This window comes from Ranitomeya imitator, chromosome 6, assembly GCF_032444005.1.
Source record: "Ranitomeya imitator isolate aRanImi1 chromosome 6, aRanImi1.pri, whole genome shotgun sequence".
In the NCBI taxonomy this organism is placed as follows: domain Eukaryota; kingdom Metazoa; phylum Chordata; class Amphibia; order Anura; family Dendrobatidae; genus Ranitomeya; species Ranitomeya imitator.
In genome coordinates, this window is record NC_091287.1 from 33,909,077 (window position 1) to 33,931,796 (window position 22,720).

Genomic DNA, 22,720 nt, shown 5'->3' on the forward strand with positions numbered 1-22,720 from the left:
TCGTTACTCAAACCGGGCAATTCCTAATACTCGCATGTGCAGCGCCCCAGAGTCCTGGTCGTTGCAGTAATGTCGCTCTGCCACTAAGGGGAGTGATGTTATGTCTGATTGCACTAAAGGAGTTCACCTGACCAGGTATCACAGTCACACATTACACTTCACACTCTGGCCACCAGGGGGAGCAAAAGGCACTATGTATTAGGCCACTCCTCACACTCTGGTAAAACTGGGGGTTGGATAGGAAGTCAGGACAGAACGCAGCCTGGGAGAGCTCCAGGGAGGACCTGTCAGGGGTGGGTTCCTGGCAGGTACCTAGCAGAAAGGACAGAACATACGGAGCCGCGCCTGCACTACCTTGCGGCAGCATCCTAAGGAAGGACACGAAGCGAAGGATATTGTGGAGAAGTGAGAAACGAAATAGCAGCACAAGGAGATAAACCAGTAGGAGTCGTGCCCCGAGATCGGCAACATCCTACTGAGGCGCGTAGCCGGTGGCCGGAACGCCGAGGAAGTAACAGACTTCAAGTATTACTTCAAACAGCGGCAGGACAGGTGATTATAGGTTGGCTGTCTACCTTACATCACCTAAACAGACATAGGGGGCAAAGTTGGAGAGGGGCGTCTCTAAGGTCCCAGAATAGCTCCGAGCCTACCCGTCACACGGGTGCGTCCTAGCCAGATAAACTTGGGGGACGGAGAAGAGAAAGAATGAACACGAAAGTTGTGAGGACTATCCCGAATGCTCAGCAGGGAAGGACTACAATACACAGGCGCTAGTTGGTAGGCAACAATTTCCACCTGCAAAGGGAACTCTGGATGTGCCTTCGGACCGGCCGGTCTCAGACAGCCCTGTTAACAGTACTCTGGATTGCGGATCCCGAAGTCTTCAGTAAAAAGGTAAAGAGACTGCAACCCCCACGTCCTCGTTATTAACTGCGCCTCACATCATCGCCACCTACACTACTAGGAAGCCCTGGGGACATACTTCACCTGTGGGAAGGTATTCCATCTAGCTGCCATTCCATCACCCCAGCGGACCCCCAAGCAGCGTCGGTCACCCTGACCGAACACCACAGGTGGCGTCACGAAACCTTGACAAACTTTCATCACCCCTTTCATTGGACGCCCCTTAGCAGGGTCACGGACCGGGTCCAGCCACCATGACAGCCCCAGCAGCGAGACAGAGAGGACCGGTACCGAGTAACTCGCGGCCCTGCGTCTGGGGGCGCTCCACATGCTCATTTCGAGCAGATTTTTCTGATAAGATATATTACAAAGTTGCCTCTTTTCACGTGTGCTATTGAAAAATAAGTCTGAAATGCGTAGAAAAAAATTAAAATTTGATTTACAGGCTTTGCCCCTTCCTGATATCCTATTCTTTTGCATGTTTGTCATGCTTGCATGGTTCAGATCACCAAACAAATTTAAATATTAGACAACAATTACACAAGCAATCACAAAATGCAGTTTATAAATGAAGGTCTTTATTATTAAGGGAAAATGAAATCCAAACCTACAGGGCTCTGTGTGGAAAAGTGATTGTCCCCCCCCAAAAAAAAAAACATAAATTAACAGTGACTTATCATATCTTTGGGAAGCTAAGTTCAATTTCCTTAGCCACACCCAGGCCTGATTACTGCCTCACCTGTTCTCAATCAAAAAATCACATAAATAGGACCTGCCTGACAAAGGGAAGTAAACGAAAAGATCCTCAAAGGCTAAACATCATGCCGTGATCCAAAGAAATTTCAAAACAAATGAGAAACAAAGTAATTGAGATCTATCTGAAAATGTTATAAAGTCATTTCATAAATGTTATAAAGTCATTGTTGGTAAAATATTTGAAGGGTTTCTGAGGGATGTTATTCTGGATTATCTCAATGAGAATAACTGTTTAACTCCATATCAGCATGGGTTTATGAGAAATCGCTCCTGTCAAACCAATCTAATCAGTTTTTATGAAGAGGTAAGCTATAGGCTGGACCACGGTGAGTCACTGGACGTGGTATATCTCGATTTTTCCAAAGCGTTTGATACCGTGCCGCACAAGAGGTTGGTACACAAAATGAGAATGCTTGGTCTGGGGGAAAATGTGTGTAAATGGGTTAGTAACTGGCTTAGTGATAGAAAGCAGAGGGTGGTTATAAATGGTATAGTCTCTAACTGGGTCGCTGTGACCAGTGGGGTACCGCAGGGGTCAGTATTGGGACCTGTTCTCTTCAACATATTCATTAATGATCTGGTAGAAGGTTTACACAGTAAAATATCGATATTTGCAGATGATACAAAACTATGTAAAGCAGTTAATACAAGAGAAGATAGTATTCTGCTACAGATGGATCTGGATAAGTTGGAAACTTGGGCTGAAAGGTGGCAGATGAGGTTTAACAATGATAAATGTAAGGTTATACACATGGGAAGAGGGAATCAATATCACCATTACACACTGAACGGGAAACCACTGGGTAAATCTGACAGGGAGAAGGACTTGGGGATCCTAGTTAATGATAAACTTACCTGGAGCAGCCAGTGCCAGGCAGCAGCTGCCAAGGCAAACAGGATCATGGGGTGCATTAAAAGAGGTCTGGATACACATGATGAGAGCATTATACTGCCTCTGTACAAATCCCTAGTTAGACCGCACATGGAGTACTGTGTCCAGTTTTGGGCACCGGTGCTCAGGAAGGATATAATGGAACTAGAGAGAGTACAAAGGAGGGCAACAAAATTAATAAAGGGGATGGGAGAACTACAATACCCAGATAGATTAGCAAAATTAGGATTATTTAGTCTAGAAAAAAGACGACTGAGGGGCGATCTAATAACCATGTATAAGTATATAAGGGGACAATACAAATATCTCGCTGAGGATCTGTTTATACCAAGGAAGGTGACGGGCACAAGGGGGCATTCTTTGCGTCTGGAGGAGAGAAGGTTTTTCCACCAACATAGAAGAGGATTCTTTACTGTTAGGGCAGTGAGAATCTGGAATTGCTTGCCTGAGGAGGTGGTGATGGCGAACTCAGTCGAGGGGTTCAAGAGAGGCCTGGATGTCTTCCTGGAGCAGAACAATATTGTATCATACAATTATTAGGTTCTGTAGAAGGACGTAGATCTGGGGATTTATTATGATGGAATATAGGCTGAACTGGATGGACAAATGTCTTTTTTCGGCCTTACTAACTATGTTACTATGTTACTATGTTACTATATTTCTCTATCTTTGGGACTCCAGCAAACCATGATGAGAGTCATTATCCCCAAATGGCGAAAACACAAAATAGTGGTGAACCTTCTCAGTAGTGGCTGGCCGACCAAAATTACACTGAGAGCACAGTGTCAGCTCATCCAAAAGATCACAAAAGACCATACAACAGTATCCAAAGAACTGCAGGCTTCACTTGCCTCAGTTAAGGTCAATGTTCATGACTTCATCATAAGATAGAGTCTGGGCAGAAAAGGCCTGCATGGCAGAGTTCCAACATGAAAACCACTGGTGAGCAATCTACTATATAATTGTCTAAGGGGTACTTCCGTCTGTCCCTCTGTCTGTCTGTCACGGATATTCATTGGTCGTGGCCTCTGTCTATCATGGAAATCCAAGTCACTGATTGGTCGCTGCAAAACAGCCATAACCAACCAGCGACGGGCACAGTCCGGAAGAAAATGGCTGCTCCATACTCCCCGCAGTCAGTAGCTGGCGCCCACTCCATACTCCCTGCTCCCCGCAGTCAGTGTCCCCGGCGCTCCGCTCCCTGCAGTCAGTGTCCCCGGCGCTCCACTCCCCGCAGTCAGTGTCCCCGGCGCTCCGTTCCCCGCAGTCAGTGTTCCCGGCGCTCCCCGCAGTCAGTGTCCCCGCTGCTCTGCTCGCCGCAGTCAGTGGCCGGCGCCCACTCCATACTCCCCGCAGTCAGTGTCCCCGGCGCTCCGCTCCCCGCAGTCAGTGTCCCCCGCGCTCCACACCCCGCAGTCAGTGTCCCCGGCGCCCACTCCATACTCCCCTCCGGTCACCGCTAACACAGGGTTAATGCCGGGGGTAACGGACCGCGTTATGCCGCGGGTAACGCATTCCGTTACCGCCGCTGTTAACCCTGTGTGTCCCCAACCTTTTACTATTGATGCTGCCTATGTGGCATCAATAGTAAAAAAAAGTAATGTTAAAAATAGTAAAAAAACAAAAAACCTGCTATACTCACCCTCCGTTGTCCGCTCGCGCCTGCCACCATCTTCCTTTCCCAGTAATGCTTTGCGAAATTACCCAGAAGACCTAGCGGTCACGCGAGACTGCTAAGTCATATGGGTAATTTCGCAAACGCAAGATGGCGGCAGCCGCGCGCCCATCTGCACAGCGCCGTTGGATCCCAGGAAGCGGAGAGACGTGACGCTGACGAGCAGCGACCAGAATGTTGAGTATGTTCAACTACAAGGGGCCCTCGGATCGTTAGGTGAGTATGTTTATTTTTTATTTTTTTAATCTGTGACATACGTGGCTCGGTAATATACTACGTCGGTGTGCAATATACTACGTGGCTCTGTGCTGTATACTACGTGGCTGGACAATATACTACCTCGCTGTGCAATATACTACGGGGCTCTGTGCTGTATACTACGTGGCTGGACAATATACTACTTTGCTGTGCAATATACTATGTGGCTCTGTGCTGTATAATACGTGGCTGGACAATATACTACGTCGCTGTGCTGTATACTACGTGGCTCTGTGCTGTATACTACGTGGCTGGGCAATATACTACGTAAATGGGCAATATATTACGTAACTGGGCAATATACTACGTGGCTGGGCAATATACTACATTGCTGTGCAATATACTACGTGGCTCTGTGCTGTATACTACGTTGCTGTGCAATATACTACGTAGCTCTGTGCTGTATAGTACGTGGCTGGGCAATATACTACGTGGCTGGGCAATATACTACGTGGCTGGGCAATATACTACGTCGCTGTGCAATATACTACGTGGCTCTGTGCTGTATACTACGTGGCTGGACAATATACTACGTAAATGGGCAATATACTACGTGGCTGGGCAATATACTACGTGGCTGGACAATATACTACGTGGCTGGGCAATATACTACGTGGCTGGACAATATACTACGTGGCTGGGCAATATACTACTTGGCTGGGCAATATACTACGTGGCTCTGTGCTGTATACTACGTGGCTGGGCAATATACTACGTTGCTGTGCAATATACTACGTGGCTCTGTGCTGTATACTACGTGGCTGGACAATATACTACGTCGCTGTGCAATATACTACGTGGCTCTGTGCTGTATACTACGTGGCTGGACAATATACTACGTCGCTGTGCTATATATTACATGGCTGGCCAATATACTATGTGGCTGGCCAATATACCATGTCGCTGTGCAATATACTACGTGGCTCTGTGCTGTATACTACGTGGCTGGGCAATATACGACGTAAATGGGCAATATACTACTTGGCTGGGCAATATACTAAGTCGCTGTGCAATATACTATGTGGCTCTGTGCTGTATACTACGTCACTGTGCAATATACTACGTAGCTCTGTGCTGTATAGTACGTGGCTGGGCAATATACTATTTGGCTGGAAAATATACTACGTGGCTGGGCAATATACTACTTGGCTGGGCAATATACTACGTGGCTCTGTGCTGTATACTACGTGGCTGGGCAATATACTACGTCGCTGTGCAATATACTACGTGGCTCTGTGCTGTATACTACGTGGCTGGGCAATATACGACGTAAATGGGCAATATACTACTTGGCTGGGCAATATACTAAGTCGCTGTGCAATATACTATGTGGCTCTGTGCTGTATACTACGTCACTGTGCAATATACTACGTAGCTCTGTGCTGTATAGTACGTGGCTGGGCAATATACAATTTGGCTGGAAAATATACTACGTGGCTGGGCAATATACTACTTGGCTGGGCAATATACTACGTGGCTCTGTGCTGTATACTACGTGGCTGGGCAATATACTACGTCGCTGTGCAATATACTACGTGGCTCTGTGCTGTATACTACGTGGCTGGACAATATCCTACGTCGCTGTGCTGTATATTACATGGCTGGCCAATATACTATGTGGCTGGCCAATATACTATGTCGCTGTGCAATATACTACGTGGCTGGGCAATATACTACGTGGCTGGGCAATATATGACGTAAATGGGCAATATACTACGTAACTGGGCAATATACTACGTGGCTGGGCAATATACTAAGTCGCTGTGCAATATACTATGTGGCTCTGTGCTGTATACTATGTCACTGTGCAATATACTACGTGGCTCTGTGCTGTATAGTACGTGGCTGGGCAATATACTACGTGGCTGGGCAATATACTACGTGGCTGGGCAATATACTACGTCGCTGTGCAATATACTACGTGGCTCTGTGCTGTATACTACGTGGCTGGAAAATATACTATGTAAATGGGCAATATACTACGTGGCTGGGCAATATACTATGTCGCTAGGCAATATACTACGTGGCTGGGCAATATACTATGTGGCTGGGCAATATACTACGTGGACATACATGTTCTAGGATACCCGATGTGTTAGAATCGGGCCACCATCTAGTAAGAATATAAAGGCTTGTCTCAGTTTTGCCAGAAAACATCTTGATGATGCCCAAGACCTTTGTATAAAAGTTTGTGGACTGACAAGGCCAAAGTTTCACTATTTGGAAGGTGTATGTCCCATTAAATCTGACTTGGAAGTAACACAGCATTTCAGAAAATTAACATCATACCAACAGTAAAATATGATGGTGGTAGTGTGATGGTCTGGGGCTTTTTTGCTGCCTAGGATTTGGAAGACTTGCTGTGGTAAATGGAACCATGAATGTTGCAGTCTATCAAAAAACCCTGATGGAGAATGTCCATCCATCTGATCGTGACCTCAATTTGAAGTGCATTTGGCTTATAAAGCTGGATAATGATCCAAAACACACCAGCAAGCCCACCTCTGAATGGCATAAGAAAAACAAAGTTAAGACTTTGGAGTGGCCTAGTCTAAGTCCTGACCTTAATCCGATTGAGATGACTTTAAAAAGATGGTTCATGCTCGGAAACCCTCCAATGTGGCTGAATTACAATAATTCAATTACGACTCAATTACAACTCAAAGATGAGCTGCCAATATTCCTCCAGAGCGTTGGAAAAATCTCATTTCCAGTTATGGCAAACGCTTGATTGCAGTTGTTGCTGTTAAGGGCGGCCCAACCTGTTATTAGGTTTAGTGGGCAATCACTTTCTCACACAGGGCCCTGTAGGTTTGGATTTATTTTCCCCTTAATATTAAAGAACCTCATTTCAAAACTGCATTTTGTGATTACTTGCGTTATCTTTGTCTAATATGTACATTTGTTTGGTGATCTGAAACATTTAAGAGTGACAAACATGCAAAAGAATAAGAAATCAGGAAAGGGGAAAAACATTTTCACGCAACTGTATATTGCTATTTTCTTCCTGAGACCTGATTCTTTTTTTTTTCCCATTGAAGGGGCCACATTAGGGTTTGTTTTTTGTGTGCCACAGAATAGTTTTTACAAGTAAAATTTTATGGCGCAGGCAACATTTTGATGACTTTTTATTGCGATTATGGGATAAGGTATGACAACTGAAAAATGGCAAGTTTACATTTTTTCTTTCCGGTGATTACTGTACAGGTAAAATAACTTTATATAGTCATAGATTGAACTCTTGCAAATATCTTTATTTTTTAGGTTTCTGTAGTTTAAAGGAGGATAAAAAGGGGAGATGATTAAAATTTGCATTTTTTTTTACTATTTGAAAAAGCTTTTTATTTTACTTTTCACTCTTTTTTTATTTAAGCCTCTGGCACTTGAACCTGCGAATGTTTCTTCTATACAATGTTTTACAACAGTAATTATAGCATATTGGGAAAATAATGGCTTCCTCTGAAGACCAGCCTTTCGCTGAGCTTCACAGGATCACCTAGATGGCATGGACATGAGCCTTCAGCTGGCACTCACCTGCCATGGCAACACTTTTTTACATTACTACAAAAAGGGGCTCAGAACATGGGACATTATTAGAAGAAGGGGATCAGGAGAGCGGACATTATTATAGGAAGGGGTCCAAGATAGGGGATATTATTAGAGGAAGGGGCCTGGACAGGGACATAATTGTAGTATAGGGCAAGGATCGGGGACATTATTACAGGATAGGGGACTTTGATACAGGAAGGGGCCTGTATGGGGGACATTAATTCAAAATGAGGGCTAGCATAGGAGACATGAATACAGGATGGGGACATTATTACAGGAAGGGACCAGTATGGGGGATACTATAACAAGATGGGGCCATTATGAAGAACATTTTTATAGGATTGGGCTAATATGGTGGAAATTATTATTGTAAGTCCAAGATGGCGGACATTAGTACAGGAAGGGTCCAGGATGAAGGAAATGATTACAGGATGGGGCCAGGATGAGGGACATTATTACAGAATAGGGGTGAGGAGGGGGCACTATTACAGGATGAGGAACATTTTTACAGGATGGAGGATATTATTACAGGAGGGGGCCAGTGTGAAAAACATTTTTATAGGATGGGGCTAATATGGGGAAAATTGTTATTGGAAGGGTCCAGGATGGCGGACATTACTACAGGAAGGGTCCAGGATGAAGAACATTATTACAGGATGGGGCCAGGATGAGGGACATCATTATAGAATAGGTGTGAGGAGGGGGCACTATTACATGACGAGGGACATTTTTACAGGACGGAGGATATTATTACAGGAGGGGGGAATTATTACAGGAAGGGGCCAGTATGGGGGATATTATAACAGGATGGGGCCAGTGTGAAGAACATTTTTATAGGATGGGGCTAATATGGGGAAAATTGTTATTGGAAGGGTCCAGGATGGCGGACATTAGTACAGAAAGGGTCCAGGATGAAGAACATTATTACAGGATGGGGCCAGGATGAGGGACATTATTACAGAATAGGGGTGAGGAGGGGGCACCATTACAGGGTGAGGAACATTTTTACAGGATGGAGGATATTATTACGGGGGGGGGGGTGCATTATTACAGGATGAGAGTCAGGAAGAGATATATTATTACAGGATGAGAGGCATTATTATAGGATGAAGGACATTTTTACAGGTTGTAGAACATTATTAAAGGCTGGAGCCAGAATAGAGGACATTATTACATGATGGAGTCCAGGATGAGGGACATTATTACAGGAAAGGGCAAGGATGGAAGACAATATAACAGGATGGGGGTCAGGAGTGGGGACATTATTACAGATTGAGGAACATTATTACAGGATGGGTAATTATTACATTATAATTACAAAATAGTGTCCAGGACAACTAAAATGATTTTGCCACTTGTCAAGTAGGAAGAATGTCTATCATTGAGCATATAAATATGGGACTTCACATTAGTAATTTAAGAAAATACTAGAGTATCTTGAGCCTGATACAGCTGATAACAGAGAACAATAGATTGTATCTCTTCTATCTATTAAACATTGATGACACATTCCCTTAAAGTCTACTGTCTGCTCCTGGGATCAGAAACCTCATGTGGAACTACAACTCTGAACAAACTAGACTGCATCAGTCCAGGAATGTTGGGAGTTGTAGTTTCCCATCGGCTGGAGGTCGCTGTCTGAGTCCTGGACTATAAGCGTGTCCTGGGGATAACCCAATGCCATCTATTATGTATATAGTAAAATAGTCCACACTAGAGCATGGCAGACGGGCATTGCAAAAAAAGTAAAAACAGATGTAGCAGAGCTGAATGTGCTAATTCACATGAGGTTCCTAGGCAGTCCTATGTAAAATAACTGCTATTTCATATTACATTGCTGGAATTCAAACTCAGCTCTGCTACATCTTATTCCAAATCAGTACTCACCGCCAATCACTGCAGAGAACGTGGTGGCTTGATACAGTATCTTCTCCCAGCTAGTGTCTGCCAACTGAATGAGCAGAAATGAGGCTGGAGCCTCAGAGCAGGAAACAAAAGTTTTTCCCTTTAGGGGGAGGCAATGAAGGATGTGCCATAAATGGCTGACATGCGGGACCCTCAGCCAAGGCTGGATAGAGCTTGGTGGGGCAAAATATTGGGTGGTTATTAAGTCATATTTATAAAATCTGCTCCTTGTGTTGAAAATCTACAAAAGATATTTGGGAGGTTTGTGAATGCACCCAGTCTATTTACGTAGCAGATTTTCATTAGAATGGGGTCTAATCCACGGTGAACCCACAACCAAACGTTTTGCTGAAAACTCGACCATTAAACCCATTGCAAATTATATTCTGTGTGGGACGGAGCCTAACGAGGTTTTTCTTTATGTCATTTTTAAACAACTAATCAAATAAAATATTTATCTCTCTGATTTTTAGATTGAAGAGCCAAAAAGATCCCAAGCAAAAATGTTTATCCCATAGAGATGATAAGTGCAAGAGGTGCAGTGCCATGAAAAAGTATTCATACCCCGTGAACTTTTCCCCTATTTCTTCATGTTATACCCAAAAACGTAAATGTATTTTATTGTGATTTTACTTGATGTATCAACACAAAGTATCAAGTATTTGTGAAGTGTAAAGGAAATTGAGGTTTTCTTAATACTTAAAAAATGTAAATCTGAAAATTGTGACGTGTATTTGTATTCACCCCCCCTAAGTCAATACTTTGTAGGACCACCTTTTGCTGCAAATTACTTCTGCCTATCTTTTGGGGTCTGTCTCTACCAGCTTTGCGCACCTAGAGGTGACTTTTTTGTCCCTTCTTCGTTGCACACTCGCTCTCGCTCAGTGAGGTTAGATGGACACGTCTGTGAACAGCAATTTTCACATCTTGTCACAGATTCTCAATGAAATTTAGGTTTGGACTGTGGCTGGGCCGCTCACACACAAAAATATGCTTTGATCTAAACCATCCATTGTAGCTCTAGCAGGATGTTTAGGGTCGTTGTCCTGCTGGAAGGTGAACCTTCACCCCAGTGTCAATGCTTTTGCAGCCTCTAACAGGTTTTCCTTCAGGATTGCCCTCATCCAATCAAGTTTCACCAGCTTTCCTGTCCCTGCTGGAGCATAGCATCCCCATAGTATAATGCTGCCACCACCATGTATGACAGTGGGGATGGTGTTTAGTTTACCCCCACACATAGCGTTTTGCATTTAGCCCAAGTTCTACTATGATCTCATCTGACCAGAGCACCTTCTTCCACATGCTCGCTGTGTCCTCTACATGACTTTTTGCAAACTGCAAATGGGACTACTTATTGCTTAATTAAAAAAAAAATGGCTTTCTTCTTGTCATTCTTCCATAAAGGCCAAATTTGTGTACATGAATCTCTGCAGCCCCTCCAGAGTGACCATGGGCCTTTTGGCTACTAATTAATGCTCTCTTTCTCTCTTTCCTTGGGATGTCAGTTTAAGTGGATATGTCTTGGTAAGTATGCAGTTGTGCCATACTCCTTCCATTTTTGGATGATGGATTGAACAGTGAGATGTTCAAAGTTTGAACTAATCTTATTACCTAATCCTGCTTTACTCTTCTCCACAACATTATCCCTGACTTGTCTGGTGTGCTCCTTGGTTTTCAAATGCTGTTTGATCGCTGATGTTCTCAAACAAACCTCTGAGGCCTTCATAAAATAGGTATCGGTACAGACAGAATAAATTATACATGGGTGAACTCAATTTACTACTAACCGTATATACTCAAGTATAAGCCGAGAATTTCAGCCCATTTTTTTAGGCTGAAATTGCCCCTCTCGGCTTATACTTGAGTCATACCCAGGGTCAGCAGGGGAGGTGGAGTGGCAGCTGTCTAAGCATACTCACCTGCTCCTGGCGCGGTCCCTGGTTCCCCGGCGCCGGCAGCTTCTTCCTGTAGTGAGCTGTCACATGGTACCGCTCATTACAGTAGTGAATATGGAGCCCACTCCACTCCCATAGGGGTGGAGCCGCATATTCATTACTGTAATGAGCGGTAAAATGTGACCACTTACTACAGAAGAACCTGCCAGCGCTGGGAAGCAGGGACCGCACGAGGAGCAGGTGAGTATAAGCAGTGCGTGAAATTCACGTGCTCCCCGTTCCACCTTTGCCGGCTGCCGCGTCTTCTGCATCCTCTGCACTGATGCTCAGTGCAGTGGACGGGGAACGTAGCGGCGGCTGGCGGAGGTGGAACGCGGAGAATAGCAAGTGCTGGGGACCTGAGCAACGAGAGGTAGGAATGTGATTTTTTTTTTATCGCAGCAACAGCATATGGGGCAAATGACTGAATGGAGCATCTTATGGGGCCCATCATGAACTTTATGGAGCATTATATGGGGCTCCTGATTCAATATGGATATTCAAAAACACTTAACCTACTGATGTCTCAATTAATTTGACTTTTATTGGTATCTATTTTTATTTTTGACATTTACCAGTAGCTGCTGCATTTTCCACCCTAGGCTTATACTCGAGTCATTAAGTTTTCCCAGTTTTTTGTGGCAAAATTAGGGGGGTCGGCTTATTCTCGAGTATATACCACGCTATCTGACTTCCGGAGGCAATTTGTCTCTCAGCATTTTATTTTGGGGTATCAGACTAAAGGGGACTAAATACAAATATACGGTATGTCACAATTATCAGATTGACATTTTTTAAATATTTAGAAAATCTAAATATTTTCTTTACACTTCACAAATATTTGCTACTTTGTATAAGCCAATCCGAGTATAAGCCGAGACCCCTAATTTTGCCACAAAAACTGGGAAAACTTAATGACTCGAGTATAAGCCTATGGTGGGAAATGCAGCAGCTACCGGTAAATGTCAAAAGTAAAAATAGATACCAATAAAAGTAAAATTAATTGAGACATCAGTAGGTTAGGTGTTTTTGAATATCCATATTGAATCAGGAGCCCCATATAATGCTCCATAAAGTTCATGATGGCCCCATAAGATGCTCCATACAAAATACGCCCCATATAATGCGCCATAAAGGTCATGATGGGCCCCATAACATGCTCCATAATAAAATATGCCCCATATAATGCTGCATAAAGGTTGATTATGGCCCCATAAGATGCTCCATAGAAACATTTGCCCCATATAATGCTGCATAAAGGTTGATTATGGCCCCATAAGATGTTCCATAGAGGTATTTGCCCCATATAATGCTGCACAAATGTTGATTATGGCCCCATAAGATGCTCCATAGACACATTTGCCCCATATAATGCTGCACAAATGTTGATTATGGCCCCATAAGATGTTCCATAGAAACATTTGCCCCATATAATGCTGCATAAAGGTTGATTATGGCCCCATAAGATGCTCCATAGACACATTTGCCCCATATAATGCTGCACAAATGTTGATTATGGTCCCATAAGATGCTCCATAGAAACATTTGCCCCATATAATGCTGCACAAATGTTGATTATGGCCCCATAAGATGCTCCATAAAAACATTTGCCCCATATAATGCTGCACAAAGGTTGATTATGGCCCCATAAAATGCTCCATAGAAATATTTGCCCCATACATTCCTGCATAAAGGTTGATTATGGCCCCATAAGATGCTCCATAGAAACAGTTGCCCCATACAGTGCTGCATAAAGGTTGATTATGGCCCCATGAGATGCTCCATAGAAACATTTGCTCCATATGCTGCCGCAATTAAAAAAATGTCATACTCACCTCTTGTCCTGAGCAGGCGGAGACACCGGCACTTGCAATATTCACCTGTCCCCGTTCCACCGCTGCTCGCCGCTCTGTCTTCCATCTCTCTGCAGTGACTGTTCAGGCAGAGGGCGGCGCGCACACTAAACACGTCATCGCGCCCTCTGACCTGAACGTCACAGCCAGAGGACACGGAAGACACAGCGTCGCACGGCGGTGGAACAAGGACAGGTGAATATCGCATGGCTCACCCTCCCCGTTATACTCACCCTCCCGGCGCGGTCCCTGCTTCTCCGATGTGATGGCGCCGGCAGCTTGTTCCTGTGTTCAGCGGTCACTGGTACCGCTCATTAAAGTAATGAATATGCGGCTCCACCACTATGGGAGTGGAGTCGCGGCCATATTCATTACTTTAATGAGCGGTACCACGTGACCGCTGAACACAGAAAGCGCTGCCGACACCCGGAGACCATCGGAGAAGCAGGGACATGAAGAGACGCGCCGGAAGCAGGTGAGTATGATGGACAGTTGCCACTCCCCTCCCCCGCGGACCTCCGGGACAATGACTCGAGTATAAGCCGAGAGGGGAACTTTCAGCCGAAAAAAGTGGACTAAAAATCTTGGCTTATACTCCAGTATATACGGTAGTTTATCATATAAAATCCTAATACAATACATTTAAGTTTGTGGGTGTAATTTGAAAAAAGTTCTCAAGGAATCAATACTATTTCAAGGCACTGTAACAGTATCTGGCAGGGTTGAAGGAGACACTACGTGGCACAAATCTGTGTGATTGACAGTGATACAAACAGCAGGGGTCTGTTGGATTAGTGAGTGTGAGTAGGATAAAATGAAACATGGGAAAGGGGGCATTGATGATACAGGATGGAGGAAACAGTGAATGGCATGGGCTCCGCAAGTGATGGAGGGGAAAATTGGATGATGGGGACTCTGGGGTGGAGAATGTAGAAGAGAAACAGTAGATGACAGGGCTCCTGGGGTTATAGGATGAAAACAGTAGATGGCAGGAGCTCTGGGGTGGGGAATGGAGAAGAGAAACAGTAGACGACAGGGCTCCTGGGGTTATAGGATGGAAACAGTAGATGGCAGGAGCTCTGGGGTGAGGAATGGAGAAGAGAAACAGTAGATGACAGGGCTCCTGGGGTTATAGGATGGAAACAGTAGATGGCAGGAGCTCTGGGGTGGGGAATGGAGAAGAGAAACAGTAGATGACAGGGCTCCTGGGGTTATAGGATGGAAACAGTAGATGGCAGGAGCTCTGGGGTGGGGAATGTAGAAGAGAAACAGTAGATGACAGGGGCTCCTGGGGTTATAGGATGGAAACAGTAGATGGCAGGAGCTCTGGGGTGGGGAATGGAGAAGAGAAACAGTAGATGACAGGGCTCCTGGGGTTATAGGATGGAAACAGTAGATGGCAGGAGCTCTGGGGTGAGGAATGTAAAAGAGAAACAGTAGATGACAGGGCTCCTGGGGTTATAGGATGGAAACAGTAGATGGCAGGAGCTCTGGGGTGAGGAATGGAGAAGAGAAACAGTAGATGACAGGGCTCCTGGGGTTATAGGATAGAAACAGTAGATGGCAGGAGCTCTGGGGTGAGGAATGGAGAAGAGAAACAGTAGATGACAGGGCTCCTGGGGTTATAGGATAGAAACAGTAGATGGCAGGAGCTCTGGGGTGAGGAATGGAGAAGAGAAACAGTAGATGACAGGGCTCCTGGGGTTATAGGATAGAAACAGTAGATGGCAGGAGCTCTGGGGTGTGGAATGGAGAAGAGAAACAGTACATGACAGGGCTCCTGGGGTTATAGGATGGAAACAGTAGATGGCAGGAGCTCTGGGGTGGGGAATGTAGAAGAGAAACAGTAGATGACAGGGGCTCCTGGGGTTATAGGATGGAAACAGTAGATGGCAGGAGCTCTGGGGTGGGGAATGGAGAAGAGAAACAGTAGATGACAGGGCTCCTGGGGTTATAGGATGGAAACAGTAGATGGCAGGAGCTCTGGGGTGAGGAATGTAAAAGAGAAACAGTAGATGACAGGGCTCCTTGGGTTATAGGATAGAAACAGTAGATGGCATGAGCTCTGGGGTGAGGAATGGAGAAGAGAAACAGTAGATGACAGGGCTCCTGGGGTTATAGGATAGAAACAGTAGATGGCAGGAGCTCTGGGGTGAGGAATGGAGAAGAGAAACAGTAGATGACAGGGCTCCTGGGGTTATAGGATAGAAACAGTAGATGGCAGGAGCTCTGGGGTGGGGAATGGAGAAGAGAAACAGTACATGACAGGGGCTCCTGGGGTTATAGGATGGAAACAGTAGACGGCAGGAGCTCTGGGGTGGGGAATGGAGAAGAGAAACAGTACATGACAGGGGCTCCTGGGGTTATAGGATGGAAACAGTAGACGGCAGGAGCTCTGGGGTGGAGAATGTAGAAGAGAAACAGTACATGACAGGGCTCCCGGGGTTATAGGATGGAAACAGTAGATGGCAGGAGCTCTGGGGTGAGGAATGTAGAAGAGAAACAGTACATGACAGGGCTCCTGGGGTTATAGGATGGAAACAGTAGATGGCAGGAGCTCTGGGGTGGGGAATATAGAAGAGAAACAGTAAATGGCAGGACTCCTGGGGTTATAGGATGGAAACAGTAGATGGCAGGAACTCTGGGGTGGGGAATGTAGAAGAGAAACAGTAAATGACAGGGCTCCTGGGGTTATAGGATGGAAACAGTAGACAGCAGGAGCTCTGGGGTGGGGAATGTAGAAGTGAAAACAGTAGATGGCAGGAGCTCTGGGGTGGGGAATGTAGAAGTGAAAACAGTAGAAGGCAGGAGCTCTGGGGTGGGGAATGTAGAAGAGAAACAGTAAATGGCAGGGCTCCTGGGGTTATAGGATGGAAACAGTAAATGGCAGGAGCTCTGGGGTGGGGAATGTAGAAGAGAAACAGTAAATGACAGGGCTCCTGGGGTTATATGATGGAAACAGTAGACAGCAGGAGCTCTGGGGTGGGGAATGTAGAAGTGAAAACAGTAGATGGCAGGAGCTCTGGGGTGGTGAATGTAGAAGTGAAAACAGTAAATGGCAGGGGCTCGTTGGGTCGTATGATGGAAACAGAGGATGGCGGGTCTTTGGGGAGAAGGGAAACAGTAGGTGGCAAGTTCTCTGAGGGGGTATACGATGCATACCATGTGGTAGGGGAATTAATCCAGACTTGCAGTTGTGGTGGAGGTCCCTACTATCTCTTTTGTTCTCTCAGCAACTGAGAGAATAAGGATCCTCTGACCCACTTGGTCTTTTTCTAACTTCCACAACGAAAACTACCTGGAAGTGTTCCTAACTCTACATTACAGTGTAAAAAGAATACTATGGCCAGAAAATGGCAAATTGGTGTCAGATTTTTTTGGAAAGTTTTGCTCTGCAGTGACTCGTCTGACCACAAGGTGCTGAACCACCTCACTATGGCTTTCTATGTATTGTGCATCATAAAGGGGAAGTGGAGAAAAACTGAATTGGAATCAGCACTGGAACTTCTTCATTCGGAGCATCACAGGAGGTCCCACGGATTAACCCCTAAGTGATGGTATTTTGTAGCAAAGTTCCATCATTTACTGAGATGGGTGAACCCATTTAAAGCAAGGAAAAATCAATGGCTGCCTGTGCAACCTGCCATACATTAATGATAATATATAATGATTGTACTCACTGGTACTTGACGGATGTTGGTAATAAGAGGCGCAGACCTCGGAGCTTTATCCAGGGTTATTCCTCTGTCTGCACATTCAGGATCAGCCCGCGTGTCTTCTATTGATTTTTGATCATTTCACAACCTCCTCTTCCTGACATATTTGTCAGGGTAAAAGAGTAAAAGTAACATTGTGCAATCCAGTTCTCAGAACCGTAAATGGAAAATCCAAATTGTTACTCAATATAACCTTTCATTTAAAGGGGCTGTCCACTTTTTGGACAACCCCTTTTTAAATGAATCAGTGCCCCATGTAAACTAGTAACAGCGTCTCCTCCCTCCTGGATTGGTACAGCGATGTCGGTGCTGTGTCTGCCAGCGTTCATGCCACATTATTATGCCACGGAATTGCTGCAGTCAATCAGTGGCCGCTGATCGCCTGCAGTGCTTACACTTCTGTTGTGAATTCTGTGGCTGAATTCACTCCTGTGGTCACAAGTGGTACTGCAGCTTCTGAGCTTCCTCCCTCAGGTGTTCTGGTGAGCTCGTTGGCTGCTTTGTTATTTAACTCCGCCTGATTCTGTCTTCCTTGCTCCTGATCAATGTTCCAGTGTTGGATCTGAGCTTCTGGATCTTTCCTGTGGCCTGCTGCTCTGCTTAGATAAGTGCTTCTTTGCTTTTGTTGCTGCTTTTTCTGTCCAGCTTGTCAATTTGTTTTGCTGGAAGCTCTGAGACGCAAAGGGTGTACCGCCGTGCCGTTAGTTCGGCACGGTGGGTCTTTTTGCCCCCTTTGCGTGGTTTTTTGCTTTAGGGTTTTTTGTAGACTGCAAAGTTCTCTTTGCTATCCTCGCTCTATCTAGAATATCGGGCCTCACTTTGCTGAATCTATTTCATCCCTACGTTTGTCTTTTCATCTTGCTAACAGTCATTATATGTGGGGGCTGCCTTTTCCTTTGGGGTATCTCTCTGAGGCAAGTCAGGCTTGTTTTTCTATCTTCAGGCTAGTCAGCTCCTCAGGCTGTGCCGAGTTGCATAGGTAGTGTCAGGCGCAATCCACAGCCACCTTTAGTTGTGTTTAGGATAGGTTCAGGTTTGCAGTCTACAGAGATTCCACGTCTCAGAGTTCGTTCTATTGTTTTTGGGTTATTGTCTGATCACTGTATGTGCTCTGATTGCTGGCACACTGTGTCACTGGATTGCCTACATAACAGTATCAGGAGCCTACCTAATGATTCTCAATAGAGGGAAAAAAGAAGTTCTGACATCATTTTTTTTCCTCAGCTCTGTGTTCACTCTTTTTTTTCCCCTAGACATTTGGGTGTTTCAGGACACAGGTGTGGACATGGATATTCAGGGTCTGTGCTCTTCAATGGATAATCTCGTTATAAATGTACAAAGGATTCAAGATACTATTGATCAGAAATCTATGTTAGAACCAAGAATTCCTATTCCTGATTTGTTTTTTGGTGATAGAACTAAGTTTCTTAGTTTCAAAAATAATTGTAAGCTATTTCTGGCCTTGAAACCTCATTCTTCTGGTAATCCTATTCAACAGGTTTTGATTATTATTTCTTTTTTGCGCAGCGACCCTCAGGACTGGGCATTTTCTCTTGCGCCAGGAGACCCTGCATTGAGTAATGTCAATGCGTTTTTCCTGGCGCTCGGATTACTTTACGATGAGCCTAATTCAGTGGATCAGGCTGAGAAAAATTTGCTGGCTTTATGCCAGGGTCAGGATGATATAGAAGTATATTGTCAGAAATTTAGGAAGTGGTCAGTACTCACTCTGTGGAATGAATCTGCGCTGGCAGCTTTGTTCAGAAAGGGTCTCTCTGAGGCTCTTAAGGATGTCATGGTGGGTTTTCCTATGCCTGCTGGTTTGAATGAGTCTATGTCTTTGGCCATTCAGATCGGTCGACGCTTGCGCGAGCGTAAATCTGTGCACCATTTGGCGGTATTGTCTAAGATTAGACCTGAGCCTATGCAGTGCGATAGGACTATGACCAGAGTTGAACGGCAAGAACACAGACGTCTGAATGGTCTGTGTTTCTACTGTGGTGATTCCACTCATGCTATTTCTCATTGTCCTAAGCGCACTAAGTGGTTCGATAGGTCTGCCGTCATTGGTACTGTACAATCCAAATTCCTTCTGTCCATTACCTTGATATGCTCTTTGTCATCGTATTCTGTCATGGCGTTTGTGGATTCAGGCGCTGCCCTGAATCTGATGGATTTGGATTATGCTAAACGTTGTGGGTTTTTATTGGAGCCTTTGCGGTGTCCTATTCCGTTGAGAGGAATTGATGCTACACCTTTGGCCAAGAATAAACCTCAGTACTGGGCCCAGCTGACCATGTGCATGGCTCCTGCACATCAGGAGGTTATTCGCTTTCTGGTGCTACATAATCTGCATGATGTGGTCGTGTTGGGGTTGCCATGGCTGCAAACCCATAATCCAGTATTGGATTGGAACTCTATGTTGGTGTCCAGCTGGGGTTGTCAGGGGGTACATGGTGATGTTCCATTTTTGTCTATTTCGTCATCCTCTCCTTCTGAGGTCCCAGAGTTCTTGTCTGATTATCAGGATGTATTTGAAGAGCCCAAGTCCGATGCCCTACCTCCGCATAGGGATTGTGATTGTGCTATCAATTTGATTCCTGGTAGTAAATTCCCTAAAGGTCGATTATTTAATTTATCCGTGCCTGAACACGCCGCTATGCGCAGTTATGTGAAGGAATCCCTGGAGAAGGGACATGTTCGCCCATCGTCATCACCACTGGGAGCAGGGTTCTTTTTTGTAGCCAAGAAGGATGGTTCGCTGAGACCGTGTATTGATTACCGCCTTCTTAATAAGATCACTGTTAAATTTCAGTATCCCTTGCCATTGTTATCTGACTTGTTTGCTCGGATTAAGGGGGCTAGTTGGTTCACTAAGATAGATCTTCGTGGTGCGTATAATCTGGTGAGAATCAGGCAAGGAGATGAATGGAAAACTGCATTTAATACGCCCGAGGGTCATTTTGAGTATCTAGTGATGCCGTTCGGACTTGCCAATGCTCCATCTGTGTTTCAGTCTTTTATGCATGACATCTTCCGTGAGTATCTGGATAAATTCCTGATTGTTTACTTGGATGACATTTTGATCTTCTCAGATGATTGGGACTCTCATGTGAAGCAGGTCAGAATGGTTTTCCAGGTCCTGCGTGCTAATTCTTTGTTTGTGAAGGGATCAAAGTGTCTCTTCGGTGTGCAGAAAGTTTCATTTTTGGGCTTCATTTTCTCCCCTTCTACTATCGAGATGGATCCGGTTAAAGTCCAAGCCATCCAGGATTGGACTCAGCCGACATCTCTGAAAAGTCTGCAAAAATTCCTGGGCTTTGCTAATTTTTATCGTCGTTTCATCTGTAATTTTTCTAGCATTGCCAAACCATTGACCGATTTGACCAAGAAGGGTGCTGATTTGGTTAATTGGTCTTCTGCTGCTGTGGAAGCTTTTCAGGAGTTGAAGCATCGGTTTTGTTCTGCCCCTGTGTTGTGTCAACCAGATGTTTCTCTTCCGTTCCAGGTCGAGGTTGATGCTTCTGAGATTGGAGCAGGGGCGGTTTTGTCACAGCGAGGTTCTGGTTGCTCAGTGTTGAAACCATGTGCTTTCTTTTCCAGGAAGTTTTCGGCTGCTGAGCGTAATTATGATGTGGGCAACCGAGAGTTGCTGGCCATGAAGTGGGCATTCGAGGAATGGCGTCATTGGCTTGAAGGAGCTAAGCATCGCGTGGTGGTATTGACTGATCATAAGAACCTTACTTATCTCGAGTCTGCCAAGCACTTGAATCCTAGACAGGCCCATTGGTCGTTATTTTTTGCCCGCTTCGATTTTGTGATTTCGTACCTTCCGGGCTCTAAAAATGTAAAGGCGGATGCTCTGTCTAGGAGTTTTGTGCCCGACTCTCCGGGTTCATCTGAGCCGGCGAGTATCCTCAAGGAAGGAGTCATTGTGTCTGCCATCTCCCCTGATTTGCGGCGAGTGTTGCAAAAATTTCAAGCGAATAAACCTGATCGTTGTCCGGCGGAGAGACTGTTCGTCCCTGATAGGTGGACTAGTAAAGTTATCTCTGAACTTCATTGTTCGGTGTTGGCTGGTCATCCTGGAATCTTTGGTACCAGAGAGTTAGTGGCTAGATCCTTCTGGTGGCCATCTCTGTCACGGGATGTACGTACTTTTGTGCAGTCCTGTGGGATTTGTGCTAGGGCTAAGCCCTGCTGTTCACGTGCCAGTGGGTTGCTTTTGCCCTTGCCGGTCCCAAAGAGGCCTTGGACACATATTTCGATGGATTTCATTTCTGACCTTCCCATTTCTCAAAAGATGTCAGTCATTTGGGTGGTCTGTGATCGCTTTTCTAAAATGGTCCATCTGGTGCCCTTGGTTAAATTGCCTTCCTCCTCTGATTTGGTGCCTTTGTTCTTCCAGCATGTGGTTCGTTTGCATGGCATTCCTGAGAATATTGTTTCTGACAGAGGTTCCCAGTTTGTTTCAAGATTTTGGCGAGCCTTTTGTGGTAGGATGGGCATTGACCTGCCTTTTTCCTCGGCTTTCCATCCTCAGACTAATGGCCAGACCGAACGAACCAATCAGACCTTGGAAACATATCTGAGATGTTTTGTTTCTGCAGACCAGGATGATTGGGTGTCCTTTTTGCCGTTGGCTGAGTTCGCCCTTAATAATCGGGCCAGCTCGGCTACCTTGGTCTCTCCATTTTTCTGCAATTCTGGGTTCCATCCTCGTTTCTCTTCAGGACAGGTTGAGTCTTCGGACTGTCCTGGTGTGGATTCTGTGGTGGACAGGTTGCAGCAGATCTGGACTCAGGTAGTGGACAATTTGACCTTGTCCCAGGAGAAGGCTCAACTTTTCGCTAATCGCAGACGCCGTGTGGGTCCCCGACTTCGTGTTGGGGATCTGGTTTGGTTATCTTCTCGTCATATTCCTATGAAGGTTTCCTCTCCTAAATTTAAACCTCGTTTTATTGGTCCGTATAGGATTTCTGAGATTCTCAATCCTGTGTCTTTTCGTCTGACCCTCCCAGACTCCTTTTCCATACATAATGTATTCCATAGGTCGTTGTTGCGGAGATACGTGGCACCTATGGTTCCATCTGTTGAGCCTCCTGCCCCGGTTTTGGTGGAGGGGGAATTGGAGTATATTGTGGAGAAAATTTTGGATTCTCGTGTTTCTAGACGGAAACTCCAGTATCTGGTTAAATGGAAGGGTTATGCTCAGGAAGATAATTCCTGGGTTTTTGCCTCTGATGTCCATGCTCCAGATCTTGTTCGTGCCTTTC

General features: G+C 45.3%; 1 protein-coding gene across 2 annotated transcripts in view; it reads right to left on the bottom strand.

The window, feature by feature from the left end:
* The window catches only part of LOC138641791 (metalloreductase STEAP4-like), a 32,600-nt gene extending 15,115 nt beyond the window's left edge, over positions 1 to 17,485 (bottom strand). The window contains exon 1 of one of the 2 annotated variants that reach the window (XM_069729443.1): positions 17,409 to 17,485. The gene's annotated coding sequence lies outside the window, so the exon portion shown is untranslated. Of the gene's footprint in view, positions 1 to 9,923; positions 10,010 to 17,408 lie in introns of those variants that run through there. The other variant, XM_069729441.1, reaches the window with a different exon arrangement.
* Between the last annotated feature and the right edge of the window lie 5,235 nt (positions 17,486 to 22,720).